General features: G+C 40.4%; 1 protein-coding gene across 1 annotated transcript in view; it reads right to left on the bottom strand.

Moving 5' to 3' along the window:
- LOC126162437 (uncharacterized) overlaps positions 1–15,987 on the bottom strand; it is an 89,230-nt gene that overhangs the window by 47,605 nt on the left and 25,638 nt on the right. The window lies entirely within an intron of this gene.

Genomic DNA, 15,987 nt, shown 5'->3' on the forward strand with positions numbered 1-15,987 from the left:
TCCTTCAGGATAACGACATCACTCAACTAGAGTGGCCAGCATGTTCTCCAGACCTGAACCCTAACGAACATGTCTGGGATAGAGTGAAAAGGGCTGTTTATGGATGAGATGACCTGCCAACCACTCTGAGGGATCTACGCCGAATCACCGTTGAGGAGTGGGACAATCTGGACCAACAGTGCCTTGATGAACTTGTGGATAGTATGCCACGACGAATACAGGCATGGATAAATGCAAGAGGATGTGCTACTGGGTATTAGAGGTACCAGTGTGTACAGCAATCTGGACCACCACCTCTGAAGGTCTCGCTCTATGGTGGTACAACATGCAATGCGTGGTTTTCATGAGCAATAAAAAGGGCAGAAATGATGTTTATGTTCATCTCTATTCCAGTTTTCTGTACAGGTTCTGGAACCGAGGTGACGCTAAACTTTTTGTGATGTGTGTATTTATGAATTCTACGAAGGTGAGTCAGTTATTATCCACAATTTAGTTATATTTTTGTTCATTTTGGTAGTACTGTTATTTTACGTTGATGACGCATGATTTGTTTATTTGTTGTTATATCTTTGCAATTTTCAAGCTGCTAGGTTAGTTTCGTTATCGCTGCCGTGCTGTTAATCATGGCTGCTCCACTGTCTATTTGCACCCAAGAAGAGCAACGGTCAGTGATCCATTTTTTACGGTCAGAAGGCGTATCAAGGGCCGAAATTCATCGAAGACTTTTGGTACAGTACGAGAACAATGTTTTGCCACAACGTAGTGTCTACAAATTGATTGAAAAATTTCTAAATGGTCACACAAAGGTTACACACGATGAAGGGGCCGGACGACCATTTACCGCCACAAATGAAGAAACCATTGAGCGTTCACGTGAAATGATTCTCTTAGATAGACAATTAACTATTGACGAAGTGGCATATCATCTGCACATTAGGCATTAAGGGGCTGTCGATTTGCCTCAGATGAAGCAGTGAAAGAAGCCAGGCATTCCTGGCTCACAGCTCAACTGAGAACCTTCTTTTATGAGGGCATGAGGAAGCTTTTACAACAATGGACCAAACGCATTGAAACACACGGAGACTATGTCGAAAAATGACGTCCTTGTAAGTTTCCTATTTGATTACAATGAAATTTTATAACTACTTTGCGGATAATAATTGACTTACCATCATGTCTTGTCCTTGACAATGACCCTGAAAAAATAACAATTATTAAGCATGCCATGACAAAATGTAATTTAGCAGCACCCTCCTCCCTTTCAACTATCTGCCCTATGAAATGGGTGTGATTGGCTTGTAATATTAAACTGTGAACAATGTGATAATTATTTGCTTCCATCTGTTTTATAATTATTTGCTTCCATCTGTTTTATGGCTCTCAAATAATTTATTATTTCTTTTCAAACTGAATATTATGAGTTACATTTTTTTATGCAATTTAGTTTTAATTATATACAAAGGGACAGTGAAGCATAGGCTGGCAATAATTGATGAGTTTCGACTGTATCAATATCTTAACTTGAAAAGACAAGATAAAAGAATAAACTGACATTGAATAACTCAATTAAATTGCCCAAGAGATATAACATAAAAAGTGGAGCAGTTGCAAGCAAGGCCTCAGACCACTTTAGCATATATACTTAAAGTGTAAATTTTCATCTTTTATTTATTTAGTTATTACAGTTTTGTTAAAGAGTAAAAAAGACACAAAAATAGTCATCTAAAGTAACAAGAATTACAACCACCAAACAATAAAGAATATTACAGGTATAAATTGTTGAACATAATTTATGAACAAAGATAGCATGTGAGAGCTAAAAACATTTTAAGACATTGGATCTGTCTGGACAGTAGGATGTCAAGCAAATATAAAAAATTGTGCTCATATTTGGAAGAAAGAAGAACACACCATAAAGAAACTATTAAAAATAAAGTACTGTCACAGTGACAGAAAGTGCATGGTGGTGAATATCTGTACAACATTGTTTGATATTAAATAAAAAGATCAGGGACAGTTGTAACAGGTGGATGACAGTGTTTGTGGGACTCTTCTGAATCTGTGTAGATTAAAAATAGGCTGGAGTTAGAGAACTGTATATTAGCCACACAAGAAAGATAGTTAAGGAAAGATACAGGGTATGCAAACAACTCACCAAACAGCTAAACAAATTACTGGCCTTGTGAAGCAGCTCACTTATTTTCACCTATGAAAACAAGTGAGCTGCTTCACAGGATCAGTAATTTGTTGTTTGGTGGGTTGTTTGCATATCCTGTATCTTTCTAACTTACATTTAATCTTAATTTCCTTAAGCCTCACCCCCCCTCCCCCCTCCAAAGAAGATAATAGTGCATAGTTCGCACATACACACTGTCCGTGGTTATTCCATTTTCATTCTCACTTACAAACAACCATGGCATGGGCCATAGGAAAGCCATGTCATGCCATGTACTCATAACTGCACAAACTGTCTTACTAACCTCTATCTTTTCTAGATTCTGGTGAGTAGAAGTGAAGGTTTTAATACAAATGAGTGTTCCATTGATTTTACCAGTCATGACTGTTCAACCAGTGATACATTGAAGAAATCGGCATTGAAGAAAAAACAGCAAAAATAGCAGTGCAGCAAAAATACCCAAGTAAGGCCAGTGACATCAAGAAACACCAATGAAAAATCTCATCCAGCTAGTGAAGGAGGTGAGCGCCAGTTTAATGTGGAACCTGGACTGTCGTGCAATTCAGCTTTTTTCCATTTTCATTTTTTTCATATGCACAGCACTGCCAGAATTGAAGTCAAATGCATTAAAAATCCAGGGACCCACAAGGGATTGAAAAACCAAATCTTTGATTTTATAGGTTATCATCCACCTGTCAAGACCTTTTATTAGCCATTTAGTCCCTTTCATTGCAATATGATGTCACTGATTTGTAGCAACCCAACAGTGCATAACAAATATATTGCACAATAATTTAGTAGACCACACTATGGAAGTGTTAATGGCTAATATCGTCATGTTAATTTAAAAGTGTTGTAAAATAGATAGTCTTCTAGCAGCTGTATAACTTTCAGAATACTGTTTTTCATGGAACAGGCAAGGCACATATAAGTAATGTGTTCTTTACTCTGGGTGGCTCAACTATGTGAGAATTTTCATTCATTCCTAGCTATATCACACCTAACTATATCAAAATAAGCCTTAGTTTTGGTATTATGTTAATGAACTTGCTCACTCACAAGCTCTGGAATGCTGTTTTTAACATGGAATACTGAAACATAAATGCATAAATTCACAACTTGAAATACTTTCAACCTGGAATGAAAGGCATGTCAGAGCTCCATCTAACCACTGTTAGAAATCATAAGTACAACTGTCTGATTTTACTTTTAACATGATAATGATATCAATCATCATAAAGGTAGGCCACATGAAATTCATGATGGAATTGTGTGAAATATACTACCTGACCAAAAGTATATGGACACCCCCATGTAATGTGCAAACTGACCACTATATATCACCTGAATAACAAAATTCATCGTGGATATATCAATCCTTCTAAAGCAGCCAAAGTAGGTGGTGATGTGACTATGAAGTGGAAATCCAAAGGAACTATAACAGCTAAACGAAGACAACACAGACCTCATGTACTGACGAGCAGGCACTGTCGAGCACTGTGAAGGATGGTTGTAAAAAATTGTATGAGATAGCAGAAGGTATCACTTCCAAAGTGCTACCTGCAGTCCAGCTAGCAGAATGACAATGTGGTACAATGGTCAGACAGCTCCTTATAATCCACACATTTCTGTATTCAGTGCTAAGAAACATTTGAAGTGGTGTAAAGAGAAATGTCACTGGATAGTGGATGACCGGAAACAAATGATGAATCATGTTATGCCCTGTGTTAATCTGATGGAAGGGTTTGGGTTTCGTAAATGTCTGGAAAATGCTACCTGTCACTTATAGTACCAATGGCGAAGTACTGGCAAGGTAGTGATACTGACCATATTATACTGATGAGGGCAAAGGTACAAACCTATGAGGTCATCAGGCCCTTCATCCTATATGTGTCAAGCCGGGAAGAGTCCTCAGCGAGGAAGGACACAGAAGTCAAATCCTTATGAATCCAACTGTAACTGAGGATCAGTAAAAGAAACAACAGGAACAAAGAGAATTGAGAGAGGGATAAGAAGGTGAAGGTAGGCAACTCGGTCTGCCCCAAAAACAGCTTGAGGCCCCCACGACATGTTATGTGATGGGAGGTGCACCTTCTGCATCTGAATGATGTTTCCTCACCCTCCATTACCACAAGAAAACTAGCAAAGGAGACAAGTCGATAAAATTTCAAAAAAGAGAACAATCATTATGAAACAGTAAACCAACAACATATGTAGAAGTATAAGAAGAATTAAAAAAGATGGGAAGAGCTGGAGCCAGGCCACACCACTGAGCAAGGGTAGCCATGGGCTCTCTGGGTTGGAGCAGATGATGGGACACCCTTTCAGTATCTCAAGCAACTGATGAGGTTATTGTGCCCTACCTCACTGAGAGGGGTAGAAAGCATCTTCACAGGTAAAACATAAAACCAGATCAGCCAATTTACTGTCCTCTGCTAGCATCAGAGGCAGTGTGTTAGTAAGAGCAGTCCACTAGGATGATGGATCACCGTCAGACGGGCACCACACCGACAGTGGGATGGGTTCTTGTGTTGTAGGATGTGGCCACAAGTCAGCCTAGTGTAGCCAAGACAAAGTCAACTCTTTGTTAGATTCCTTGCAAGAAGCATCAAGAGAAGACTCACATCGCCGTAGTCCACTTTATGGCTCGTATTTTGTTTGAGGAAACCAGAGCACACCAATCTTCGTTTGAAGTTTTCAACAACTGATGGTACAGAGTTGACCGAAGATCTGGTTTTGGTATCCATGCCCCCATAGTCGACATCCTGCTAGCCATCTTTGTCAACCAGTCAGCATGTTCATACCCCAGAATCCCAATGTGAGCTGGGGTCCAGAAAAAGACGACTGACCGTCCAGCTTGATTGAGATCAGAAAGGAGATCCTGGATAGTTACAACCAATGGTTGTCGATGGTAGCACTGGGACTACTCAGGGAGTCACTGCCTATTAAGAACTTGTCACCAGTGCAAGAACAGCCATGACTGAGGGCTTGAGCAGTAGCCAATTCTGCGGTGAATACACTAAATCTGTTCAACAGGAAGCGAAGTTCACTGCACCTTGCATGGGTGGGTGCAAGCAAAACTGATTCGTCCATTGATAATAGAGCCGTCAGTGCACATCACTTCCAACCTGGAAATGAATCAGGGATGGACAGGAACGGGTGGCAAAAAATCATGGGATAAACAGAGTCTTTTGTTCCAAAGGAAAGGTTGAGTGTCAGATCCGAGGATGAGGTACATGCAATTCATGCAACTGCTCCCTAACCACATCTACATTTACATCCACACCTACATGATTACTCTGCAATTCACAATTGCCTGGCAGAGGTTTCTTTGAACCTCTTTCAAGATGTTTCTCTACCGTTCCACTCTCAAACAGTGTGCAAGAAAAATCAACACTTAAATCTTTCCCTGTGATCTCTGATTTCTTTTAGTTTATTATGATGGTCATTTCTCCCTTTTTAGGTGGACACTACCAAAGTACTTTCATAGTCTGAGGTGAAAGTTGTGATTTAAATTTCACGAGAAGACGCTGTCACAACGAAAAAGCCTTTGTTTTAATGATTGCCAACCCAATTCACATATCATATCTGTGGCACTCTCTCCCCTATTTCAGGATAAGACAAAATGAGCTGCTCTTCTTTGAATTTTCTTAACATCCTCCGTCAATCCTATCTGATGCAAATCGAACACTGCACAGCAACACTTCAGAAGAGGGCAGACAAGTATAATGTAAACAGTGTTTTTAGTAGATCTGTTGCATTTTCTAAATATTCTGCAAATAAATTGCATTCATTGGTTTGCTTTCCCCACAATAATATATATGTGATAGTATTCATAATTGTAATCCCTAAGTATTTAGTTGAGTTTACAGTCTTTAGATTAGCGTGATTTATCACATAACTAAAATTTAGCGGATTTCTTTTAGTACTCATGTGGACAACTTAACACTTTTCATTATTAGAGTCAACTGCCATGTTTCGCATCATACAGATATCTTGCCTAAATTATTTTGCAATTGGTTTTGATCATTTGATGACTTTACAAGATGGTGGATGACAGCATCATCTGTAAACGATCTAAGAGGGCTGCTCAGATGCCTCTTAAATTATTTGTGTAGGTCAGGAACAGCAGAGGGTCTATAAAACTTCCTTTGGAAATGCCAGATATAACTTCTGTTTTACTCTATGACTTTCCAACAATTACTACAAACTGTGACCTTTCTGAGAGGAAATTACGAGTCCAGTCACCCAACTGAGGCAATGTTCCATAGGCACGCAATTTGATTAGAAGTTGTTGGTAAAAAACAACATCCGAAGACTTCTGCAAGTCTAAAAATATTGACTCAATTTGACCCCTTGTAGGTAGCACTCATTAGTTTGTGGCATTAAAGAGCTAGTTGTGTTTCACAAGAACAATATTTTCTGAATCTGTGATGGCAATTTGTCAATAAATCATTTTCTTCCAGGTAATTCATTATGTTCTAACACATCATATGTTATGAAAATCCTTCAGCAAATCTACATCAGTGATAAGGAGCTGTAATTCAGAGGATTACTCCTATTTACTTTCATGTGTATTGGTGTGACTTGCGCAACTTTCCAGTCTTTAGGTACAGATCTTTCAACAGGTGAGAGGCTGTATATGATTGCTAAGTACGGAGCTGTTGTATCAGCATACTCTGAAAGGAACCTGACTGGTACACAATACAGACTGGAGACCTTGCCTTTACTAAATCATTTAAGCTGTGTTGCTACACCAAGGTTTTCTACTTCTAAGTTACTTATGTTAGCAATCGTTCTCGATTCAAATTATGGAATATTTACTTCATCATCATTGGTAAAGGAATTTCAGAAAACCATACTTAGTAATTAGCCTTTAGTGGCACTGTCGTCAGTGACATCGCCACTGTTATCATACAGTGAAAGTATCGACTGCGTCTCACTGCTGGTATATTTTACATACAACCAGAATCTCTTTGGGTTTTCTGCCAGATTTTGAGACAGACAGTGAGGTGACAGTGGGGGAAGTTGAGACACTATATGCAAACTGTGATTGTTACTCCAGTCCTCGTTCTCTGATGTGGAAGGTAGATCTCCTACCAGGAAAATGGACATGGTAGTTTGGATGATCTGGCAAGCAGCAAATCTGTCTCGCACAGTTGAGCAGCAGCCGTTGGTGCCTAATCTGTAGTGGAGGATCTCCCACCTCTGCGAGTAAGCTGTTCACAGGGCAGGTCTGAAAAGCACTTGTCACCAGTTTGACCCTACAGTGTGGTAGCGGATCCAGTATCCACAATGCTGGAGGCAGTTTTGAACCATACTCCAGGCTCCCATAATGAAGATGGTAGTTTTATAAAGCTGCAAACATGTAGAGAAGTCTATGCCCCAGCTAATGTTACAGAGGCTGTGTAGAGTATTAACATGTGACCATCATGTTCGCATAAGTTGTCAAAGATGGGGAAGCTAAGCCAAATGGGCATCAAAGACCAGACCCAAAAAGCGATAAGACTCAACAGCTTTGACCAGTTCATTGTCGAGATAGAGTTCTGGTTGTGGATGGGCAGTACAATGGCAACAGAAGTGCATGACATATCTTGGCGGCTGAAAACTAGAGGCAATGAATGAGAACTCATGACTGTGCCTCTTACACGAAGTCTGCTCCAAAAATTCCAGAACTTTGTTCACAGATTTTTTCTACACTTACCTGGTCTCCTTCAAAATACTCCCTCCACAATTGATTCACCACTCCCAAAACCATTTCCGCTACCATAAGCAATCTTGGTACGCCTCTTGCTGGGTCACGTGAAGCTCTGCCTGCAAATTTTGTTTTATCTCATCTATTGTTGCAAATCTTCATCCGTTCAATGGGATTAACAACTTTGGATATAAAAACAAGTCCGCAGGGACCAAGTCTGGAGACTATGGAGGATGAGGCAGCACAGCGATTTAGTTTTTTGAGCAGTAGTCACGCACCAACAAGGATGAATGTGTGGGTAAGTTGTGGTGATGCAAGAGCCTTGAATTGTCTCGCCACGTTTCAGGCCATTTCCTTCTCATATTTTCTCACAGGCGCCGCAACATGTCCTCATAGTACCATCAATAACAGTTGTCACTGTGGCACAAATTCATAATGAACTAATCCTTAGAAGCATGGCTTTGAAATCTGACCTGACCCAAAGAGCTTTTTTTTTGGTCATGGAGAAACTTTCCCAACCCACTGAGAAGATTGAATCCTGGTCTCACCATCATAACTGTAGACCCATGTTTCATCAACAATTATGAGTCTCTTAAGGAACATCTAGTTCTCATTTGCGCGATCCAAAAGCTCTTCACAGACTGCGAGGTGAAGCTCTTTCTGGTCTTGACTCATGAGCCATGGGTCGAACTTGGAGGCAACACAATACATTCCAAGACGCTGTGTCAGGATTTCATGACGTGATCCAACTGAAATGTTACAGTCTTCTGCTATCACTCTGAGAGTCAGTCTTTGATTAGCATGCACAATTTTGTTGGCGTTTCTGACATGAGCATCATCAGTAGGCATCGAAGGGCACCCTGAACAAGAGTCATCTTTAACTTCCATCCAGCCATTTTTAAACTGTGTGAACCATTTGTAACACCAAATATGACTTAAGCACTCATCATCATAGACTTTCTGCATCATTTTGTGTGTGTATATAAAGGTTTTCTTACATGTCATGCAAAATTTAATGCAAACATATCGCTGCTCTAACTCTGCCATCTAGAAATTTGCAAACTGTGCAACAACATTCTACTCAATGCAGCACTGAACAATAATTAACAGACTTACTAGAATGAAACTTCTGACAGTTAAACATTAGGTACAGGTGAGTGCAGGCATTTGCTTCAACACGCCATCAGCATGAAATTATGAAAGTTTCAGAGTTTTTTGAACTGACTTCATATAGTACTCTGGCAGGGGGTAAAGTGGGAGGCACCAATTTGAACCCAGAAAGAATGGTGTGACAAAAAGTTCTGAACAAAGCTGGTGTGGGCCCTAGTGACCCCACTCATTTAGAGTAACGAGAAAGTGATGATGCCATGTGGTGTCATAAACCTTTTACAAGTTGAAGAAGACAGCAATAAGGTGTTGACGCTGGGCAGAAACTGTTCGGATAGGAGACTACAGGCTGCAGAACAGCCTTGGCGAAAATCGCCCTGGATTGTAGTCAAAAGACACCAAGACTCAATGTACCAACACGGTCACCAGGCTCACCACATGTTCAACTTGCAGAGAACATTAGTGAGACTAATTGGGCGATAGCTGTCCATCTCAAGGGGGTGTTTAACCAGTTTTAGTACTAGAAAAATCACGATTCCTCGCCACTGAGATAGGAACTCACCCACAGTCCAGATACAATTGAAATTGGCATGGACATGATTTTGGTAACCCACTAATAGTTGTCTAAGCATTTGGCTGTGGATGTGATCTGCCCCTGCTGCCATGTCAGGGCAAAGTACTGGGGCACTGAGGAATTCCCTCTCACTAAACAGAGTATTATATAGCTCCTGATCTGCAGTGAAAGGTTAGTGAATTCACTCCACATGCTGCTTGATGACACAAAATACAGGTTGATAACCCTCCAACACAAGTGCTCAAGCATAATGCAGAGCAAATGTTTGGCTACAGCATATGGGTCAGTGTAGACAATGCTATTCAGTGAAATTCCAGTTGCACCTGTGGGGAAACTGCCCCTAGAGGCACTGAACCATTGCCTAAACCTGCAAAGGATGAGTATTTAGCAGAGATGGGCAAAACCACTCTTTTCAGAGATCGGAGCAGAACTGGCATTCACTGGAATGAGCTAGCTCTTTTTCATGACTCATCACTCACCATTCACTCACAAAAATTTGCCTTTTTAATTCAGGTCATTATGCTTGTAATTTTATCTGGTTTAGTCCTATTTTGAAAGATCATAGGAAGATAAGTAATAGGTTTGTGGTATGTTCCCAGTAATTTTGAGATTTAAATGTTTTGCATTTCATCTGCTGTAAAAATTAAAAATATTAGCACAAAATCCTAAAATTTTAATAGTAAGAATGATTCTTGTTACATTTTAATAATTTTATCGGAGACAAAATATAATATAAGAAATATAGCCAAACTATTATTAAGTACCTACAATCACAGTCTATAATCATTGTGATAATATATGCATTCAAGAAGGAAAAATTGAATTAATCAGTAGTGTGATCCATAAATAAACTTTGATCTATTTTATTCAAAGTGCATCACTTTCTTTTCTAGGAGCATTATTGCCCTTCTTTTGAAAAAATACGCTCACTGGGCACTGACATACACTATGTCATCAAAAGTATCCTGACACCCCCAAAACATACATTTTTCATATTAGGTGAATTGTGCTGCCACCTACTTCCAGGTACACCATATCAGCGACCTCAGTAGTCATTAGACATCATGAGAGAGCAGAATGGGGTGCTCCATGGAACTCACGAACTTTAAACGTGGTCAAGTGATTGGGTGTCACTTGTGTCATACATCTGTACATGAGATTTCCACACTCCTGAACATCCATAGGCCCACTGTTTCCAATGTGATAGTGAAATGGAAACGTGAAGGGACACACACAGCAAAAAAAGCGTGCAGGCCGACCTCTCCTGTTGACTCACAGAGATCACCGACAGTTGGAAAGGGTCATAATGTGTAATAGACAGACATCTATCCAGACCATCACATAGGAATTCCAAACTGCATCAGGATCCACTGCAAGTACTATGACAGTCATGCAGAAGGTGAGAAAACCTGGATTTCATGGCCAAGCGGCTGCTCATAAGCCACACATCATGCTGGTAAGTGCCAAACAACACCTCACTTGGTGTATGGAGCGTAAACATTGGACGATTGAACAGTTGAAAAACATAGTATGGAGTGACGAATCGCAGTGCCTAATGTGGCAAGCCAATGGCAGGGTATGCGTATGGCGAATGATCGGTGATTGCCATCTGCCAGCATGTGTAGTGCCAACAGTAAAATTCGGAGGTGGTGTTATGGTGTGGTCATGTTTTTCATGGAGGGGGCTTGCACCCCTTTTTGTTTTGCATGGCACTACCACAGCGCAGGCCTGCACTGATGTTTTAAGCACCTTCTTGCTTCCCACTATTGAAGAGCAATTTGGGGATGGCGACTGCATCTTTCAATACGATCGAGCACTTGTTCATAATGCATGGCCTGTGGCGCAGTAGTTACACAACAATAACATCCCTGTAATGGACTGGTCAGCACAGAGTCTTGACCTGAATCCCATTGAACACCTTTGGGATGTTTTGGAATCCACCTGATTGAACGTATGCCTGCGAAAGGGGAAGCTTTCATAAAGGCTAAGGGTGGGCCAACACCATATTGAATTCCAGCATTACCAATAGAGGCCACTACGAACTTTTAAGTCATTTCAGCCAGTTGTCCAGACACTTTTGATCACATAGTGTAGCTCGGATATTTTTAAAACCAACTGTTGTAGTTTTACATACAGCAATTTTCTGATTTCCCTGTTTCAAGGCAAATATGCCTCAAATAAATATTTGTCTACTAGAGGATATTTATTATTGAGACTCAAGTTCAAGTTTTAATTACAAGCAAATCAATAGGCCTACCATAGAGTGGTTGTAGCTTCTCACGATGACAAAAGAGACCTCCAAAACCAACCAATGCTTTCTGTCTTGTTTATCCAGTGATGAGAAAGAGTTATTTTAGAAACATCATAACTTCTTTTTGAGTGATTGAAAAATTCTGTAACTTGAGATTTCTACTACCAGTGTATCTGCCTATAATGAATTAAAATTTCATTAATGTCGGGAAAGTACATTTCAAGCAACATACTTCTGAAGTGAGCAGTTGTAGCCAAGATGCTGAAAACCAGACAATCCTTACTACAATCTAAAATTTAAAAAAAATATATTGAACTTTAAGACCAAATTCCTTCATACAGCCTAATGCAGAATGAACTAAGAAAAATAGTGGTCCAACTCATTTTGCGATAAACTTGAGTCTCCATAATAAAAAATCTGGTAGAAGTTTGACAATCACCACTCACCCCGAGTCATGACTTCCTTGGGGCTGCAAACACACTCAAGACAGCTGTTAATATTTTACCCACAACTGCTAAGGGATATCTGTTTCTATCTTTGAAGAAAAAAGAAGTTATAGTTTCCAGGACCTCGACCCAATTCCCATCAAAATAATAACAAAGTATCTCATTCATGACAGAAATAGACATACAAAAGAAAGCAGAAAGATTTAATTATGTTAACAGAACAATGTATTGACCCTTCGGAACTAAAGTAGGAAAGGAAACCCAACCTAAGCTCTGTAAAATGATGTCAGAGCCAACTATGACATTTGGAAGTGTATTGTTACCTGTGACAAAACAAAATGAATAAAAAATGTGTGCATTGGATAAGATTCCTAAGTAGTGTAGCTTGATGCACACTGTCTGACACGAGGATGTCTACTGACATCAAAGAAGACAGAGAGTCCAAGCTTAAATGAGCAGATTAAGGAATGTAGGAACAACTGTATGTCACAAGAATGGAAGGTGAAGAATACAGTTAATAATAATGAATTGTTACCCAGTGGGTATGATGTCTTTAGGAAGACCGAGGAAAAGGTGGAAAGATCAATTATTTCAATCCAGAAGATGTAACAGGCAAATGCCAGATACATCCAGGCAAAAGAAAGTATCAAATAATGGAAACTCCAGGTCAAAATATCAACAGTGTAGGAAAAGACAGAATGATGTCTTCTTTACAGTAGGTAGCAATCTGTCTTTTCCTACACTATCAAAAGAAATTATGATTTTTTAAGTAAGTGTGATGTAATAGGTTCTGAAGTTATGTATAAAACCCTCGTCCAGTATAAGAGGTGTCCTGAAAGCATCAATCTGGTCAGGTTATCAAATAAATAAATAAATAAATGAAAATAAAAACAATATACACATACACTATTATAAATATATAAATAATAATGTAAATACATAGTGTTATGATAAAGAACAATATCCAGTAAAGCTGATCTTGGATGGAGAGGCACTGAGTCAAGGAAGTGAACTGCAAGCTAAATCAGAGCAGAGTGATTCCACAGCAGACTGGCGATCGGGCTGGCCGGCGAACAGGGCCGGCTGGCAAGCCATAGGGAAGGGTCGTTTTGGGATCTGCTTTGGTAAGGCGCATGCACGTCACATGAGATTTTCAGTATTCTCTCACTCTCTTCATTCAAACTATTTGTTCTAGACAAAAAAATGAATAGGACCTTTTTTAATGTAGCTTGATTTTGTACTAGAATATGTTTTCACTAGATGCTGCAATTTTGAGTTTTTCAAGGAAAATGTATAAGTGACACTAAATTTTCCACTACAGGTTTCTACTAATTTTTTTCTCTCCAGGCCTGATAGTATGTGAGAGAATATATAAAATCCCATGTGACATGCATACGCTGCAGGTTAGGTAATTTTTGTAGGCCAATGTGAAGTAGTTTCACAATTTTATAGACGACAAATGTCCTATATCAAATTGTTTCTCCTTCCTCTACACTGCTGTGATACTTTGTAAACAATTATCGCTTATACCCAGTATATGGCACAAAGTGTTAATGCAGTGTTCTGCAGAACTTATCTTTCTTCATTTTCCACACTTTTGATTGCTGAGAATAGAGGCACACATCAGTAAGATACGCAAATCCATCCATGCTGTATTATTTTGCTGCTTGGGAGATGTTTCCTTCTGCATGTGTTTTTCAAGAGAAATGTACAAGTGACATTAAATTTTCTACAAAAGGTTCCAGCCAGCCACAGAATCTTCGCTCTCGTCGCTAATATCACCATACAGACATTTCGGATCAGAGGAGCTAACATTCCTTTTTCCCAAGTCACTGATTGCTCACTCCTTAGAAGGATCTGCATATTTGAATCAGCTCAGGAGCGGATCACCCATCCCTAGTATGCAGTCCAGAGATAGTAACATACCATTCCCAGCATTCTTGTTTCTATTGTTTTATTAGTCGGAGACTCAGGCATGGAGCCGTTTCAAGGCAATGAGGTGCTCCATCAATGGATGTCACTTATGGTGTTGGAGAGCCTGCCTGTAATCCCTAATGATTATGTCAATTTCTGAAGTCCACCAAGGTACTGCCTTCCAATGGGGAGATCTGGAGGAATAGGGGATTGCCAAGTCTGCTGCCAATAGATAGGCTGCAGTTGCACTCTTGACAGCCACCTCGATACCTCCATGTGGCAGGGTGCTAAGGGCAATGGCGGAGAAAAAGGCATCCCAGTCAGCACTACTGAGAGCCCATCTGGGTGGATGTCCAGGTGTGATGTTGATGGGGGGACATGACAATTGGAAAATGATGACTGTTCACACAGGTTATCATGGACCCTGCAATGGGTGGAGGCGAGAAGACGAGCGCTGCAAATGGAAGGATCACTGACAGAATAAGATCAATACGTCATACTGAAGTATGCAGGGGCAATGGAATTCAAGAGACAAAAATCGAGCTTTGTGAGCAAAGTTTTGATAGCTCTACTGTGGACCATCATCAAATTCCACCCCACAATGGATTATGGGCATTGAAGTTACCCAAAATGAGGAAGGAACGGGGGAGCTGAGAAACCAGTGCAGACAACACAGTCTGAGTCACTTTACCATAGGGAGGGAGACACATATCGCATATGGTGTAATCTAGAGACAGCCTGACACGAACAGCCACAGTCTCCAAAGTTGTACTGCAATGCAGGACAATGGAGACACAGGGGAAACACATAAGAGACATTGTAGTTCAGCCAGGTGGTGGCAAAAAACACTACAATTCCACTGGCGGATCACATTATCAGTATGCCCTAGGGACATGAAGGAACCATGTGCCAAGGTCATCTGTTGTCACCGGTTGTGAGGATACTGTATCACCACACATCGGTTCTGAAGTAGGTTGCATAGGGGGGGATTTGGTGCCACAGGGGCCACCACAAACTCTGCTTTAGGTACAGAGGTTGAATAAGCAGGATTTGGTGGCAGAGGGACCATCGGAACTCTTTGGAAGATGGTGCAACCCCATCATAAGGGGAATCAGTGCTCTCCACAGCAGACACAGATGGGGGAACGGGCACAAGGAGTGGCTGTGTGCAACAGATATCCACAATCCCTACAGATGGGGCTGACATTACAAAGCGAAGACATGTGCTCATATCTCACGCATTTGAAACATCATATGGGAGGGAGAACAAATGGTTTCACATTGTATCGATACACCATGACCTTGACCTTTTCATGCAATGACTCACCTTCAAATGCAAAGACGAAAGCCCCAATATTAATCCTACTGTCCTTTGCTTCCCACTGTACACAACGGAAAAAAAATGCACACCACGCCACTCCAAACTGGCACATATATCGGCATTGAGCCATAAAAGTAAGTTGTGGTGGAAGATAGTACCTTACACCAAACTGAGACTTATGGGAGGTGGTGGTTACAGGAGTGTCACTCAGCTTGTCACAGGCAACACCATCAATGGCTGAGTGGAGGATGTCATTTTAATCAGAACTGAACTACTTTTCATTTCCAAAATCACTACTACTACTCCAGACGCATCTTATAGGGGTTCAACAAAGAATAACAGCATTATGACCAAAAGGAATCCCCATTGGTCCTAGAGCAAACTAAGTATTGTGGGGAGTATTTCTTCCCTTATCTTAGTCCAACATTCCTCCTAAGGCATAGCCAGGAAAGGAAACATTACAGGGTCATCTCTCACCATACTGTAGCAATCATTTCCTTCAGA

This window comes from Schistocerca cancellata, chromosome 2, assembly GCF_023864275.1.
Source record: "Schistocerca cancellata isolate TAMUIC-IGC-003103 chromosome 2, iqSchCanc2.1, whole genome shotgun sequence".
Taxonomy (NCBI): Eukaryota; Metazoa; Arthropoda; class Insecta; order Orthoptera; family Acrididae; genus Schistocerca; species Schistocerca cancellata.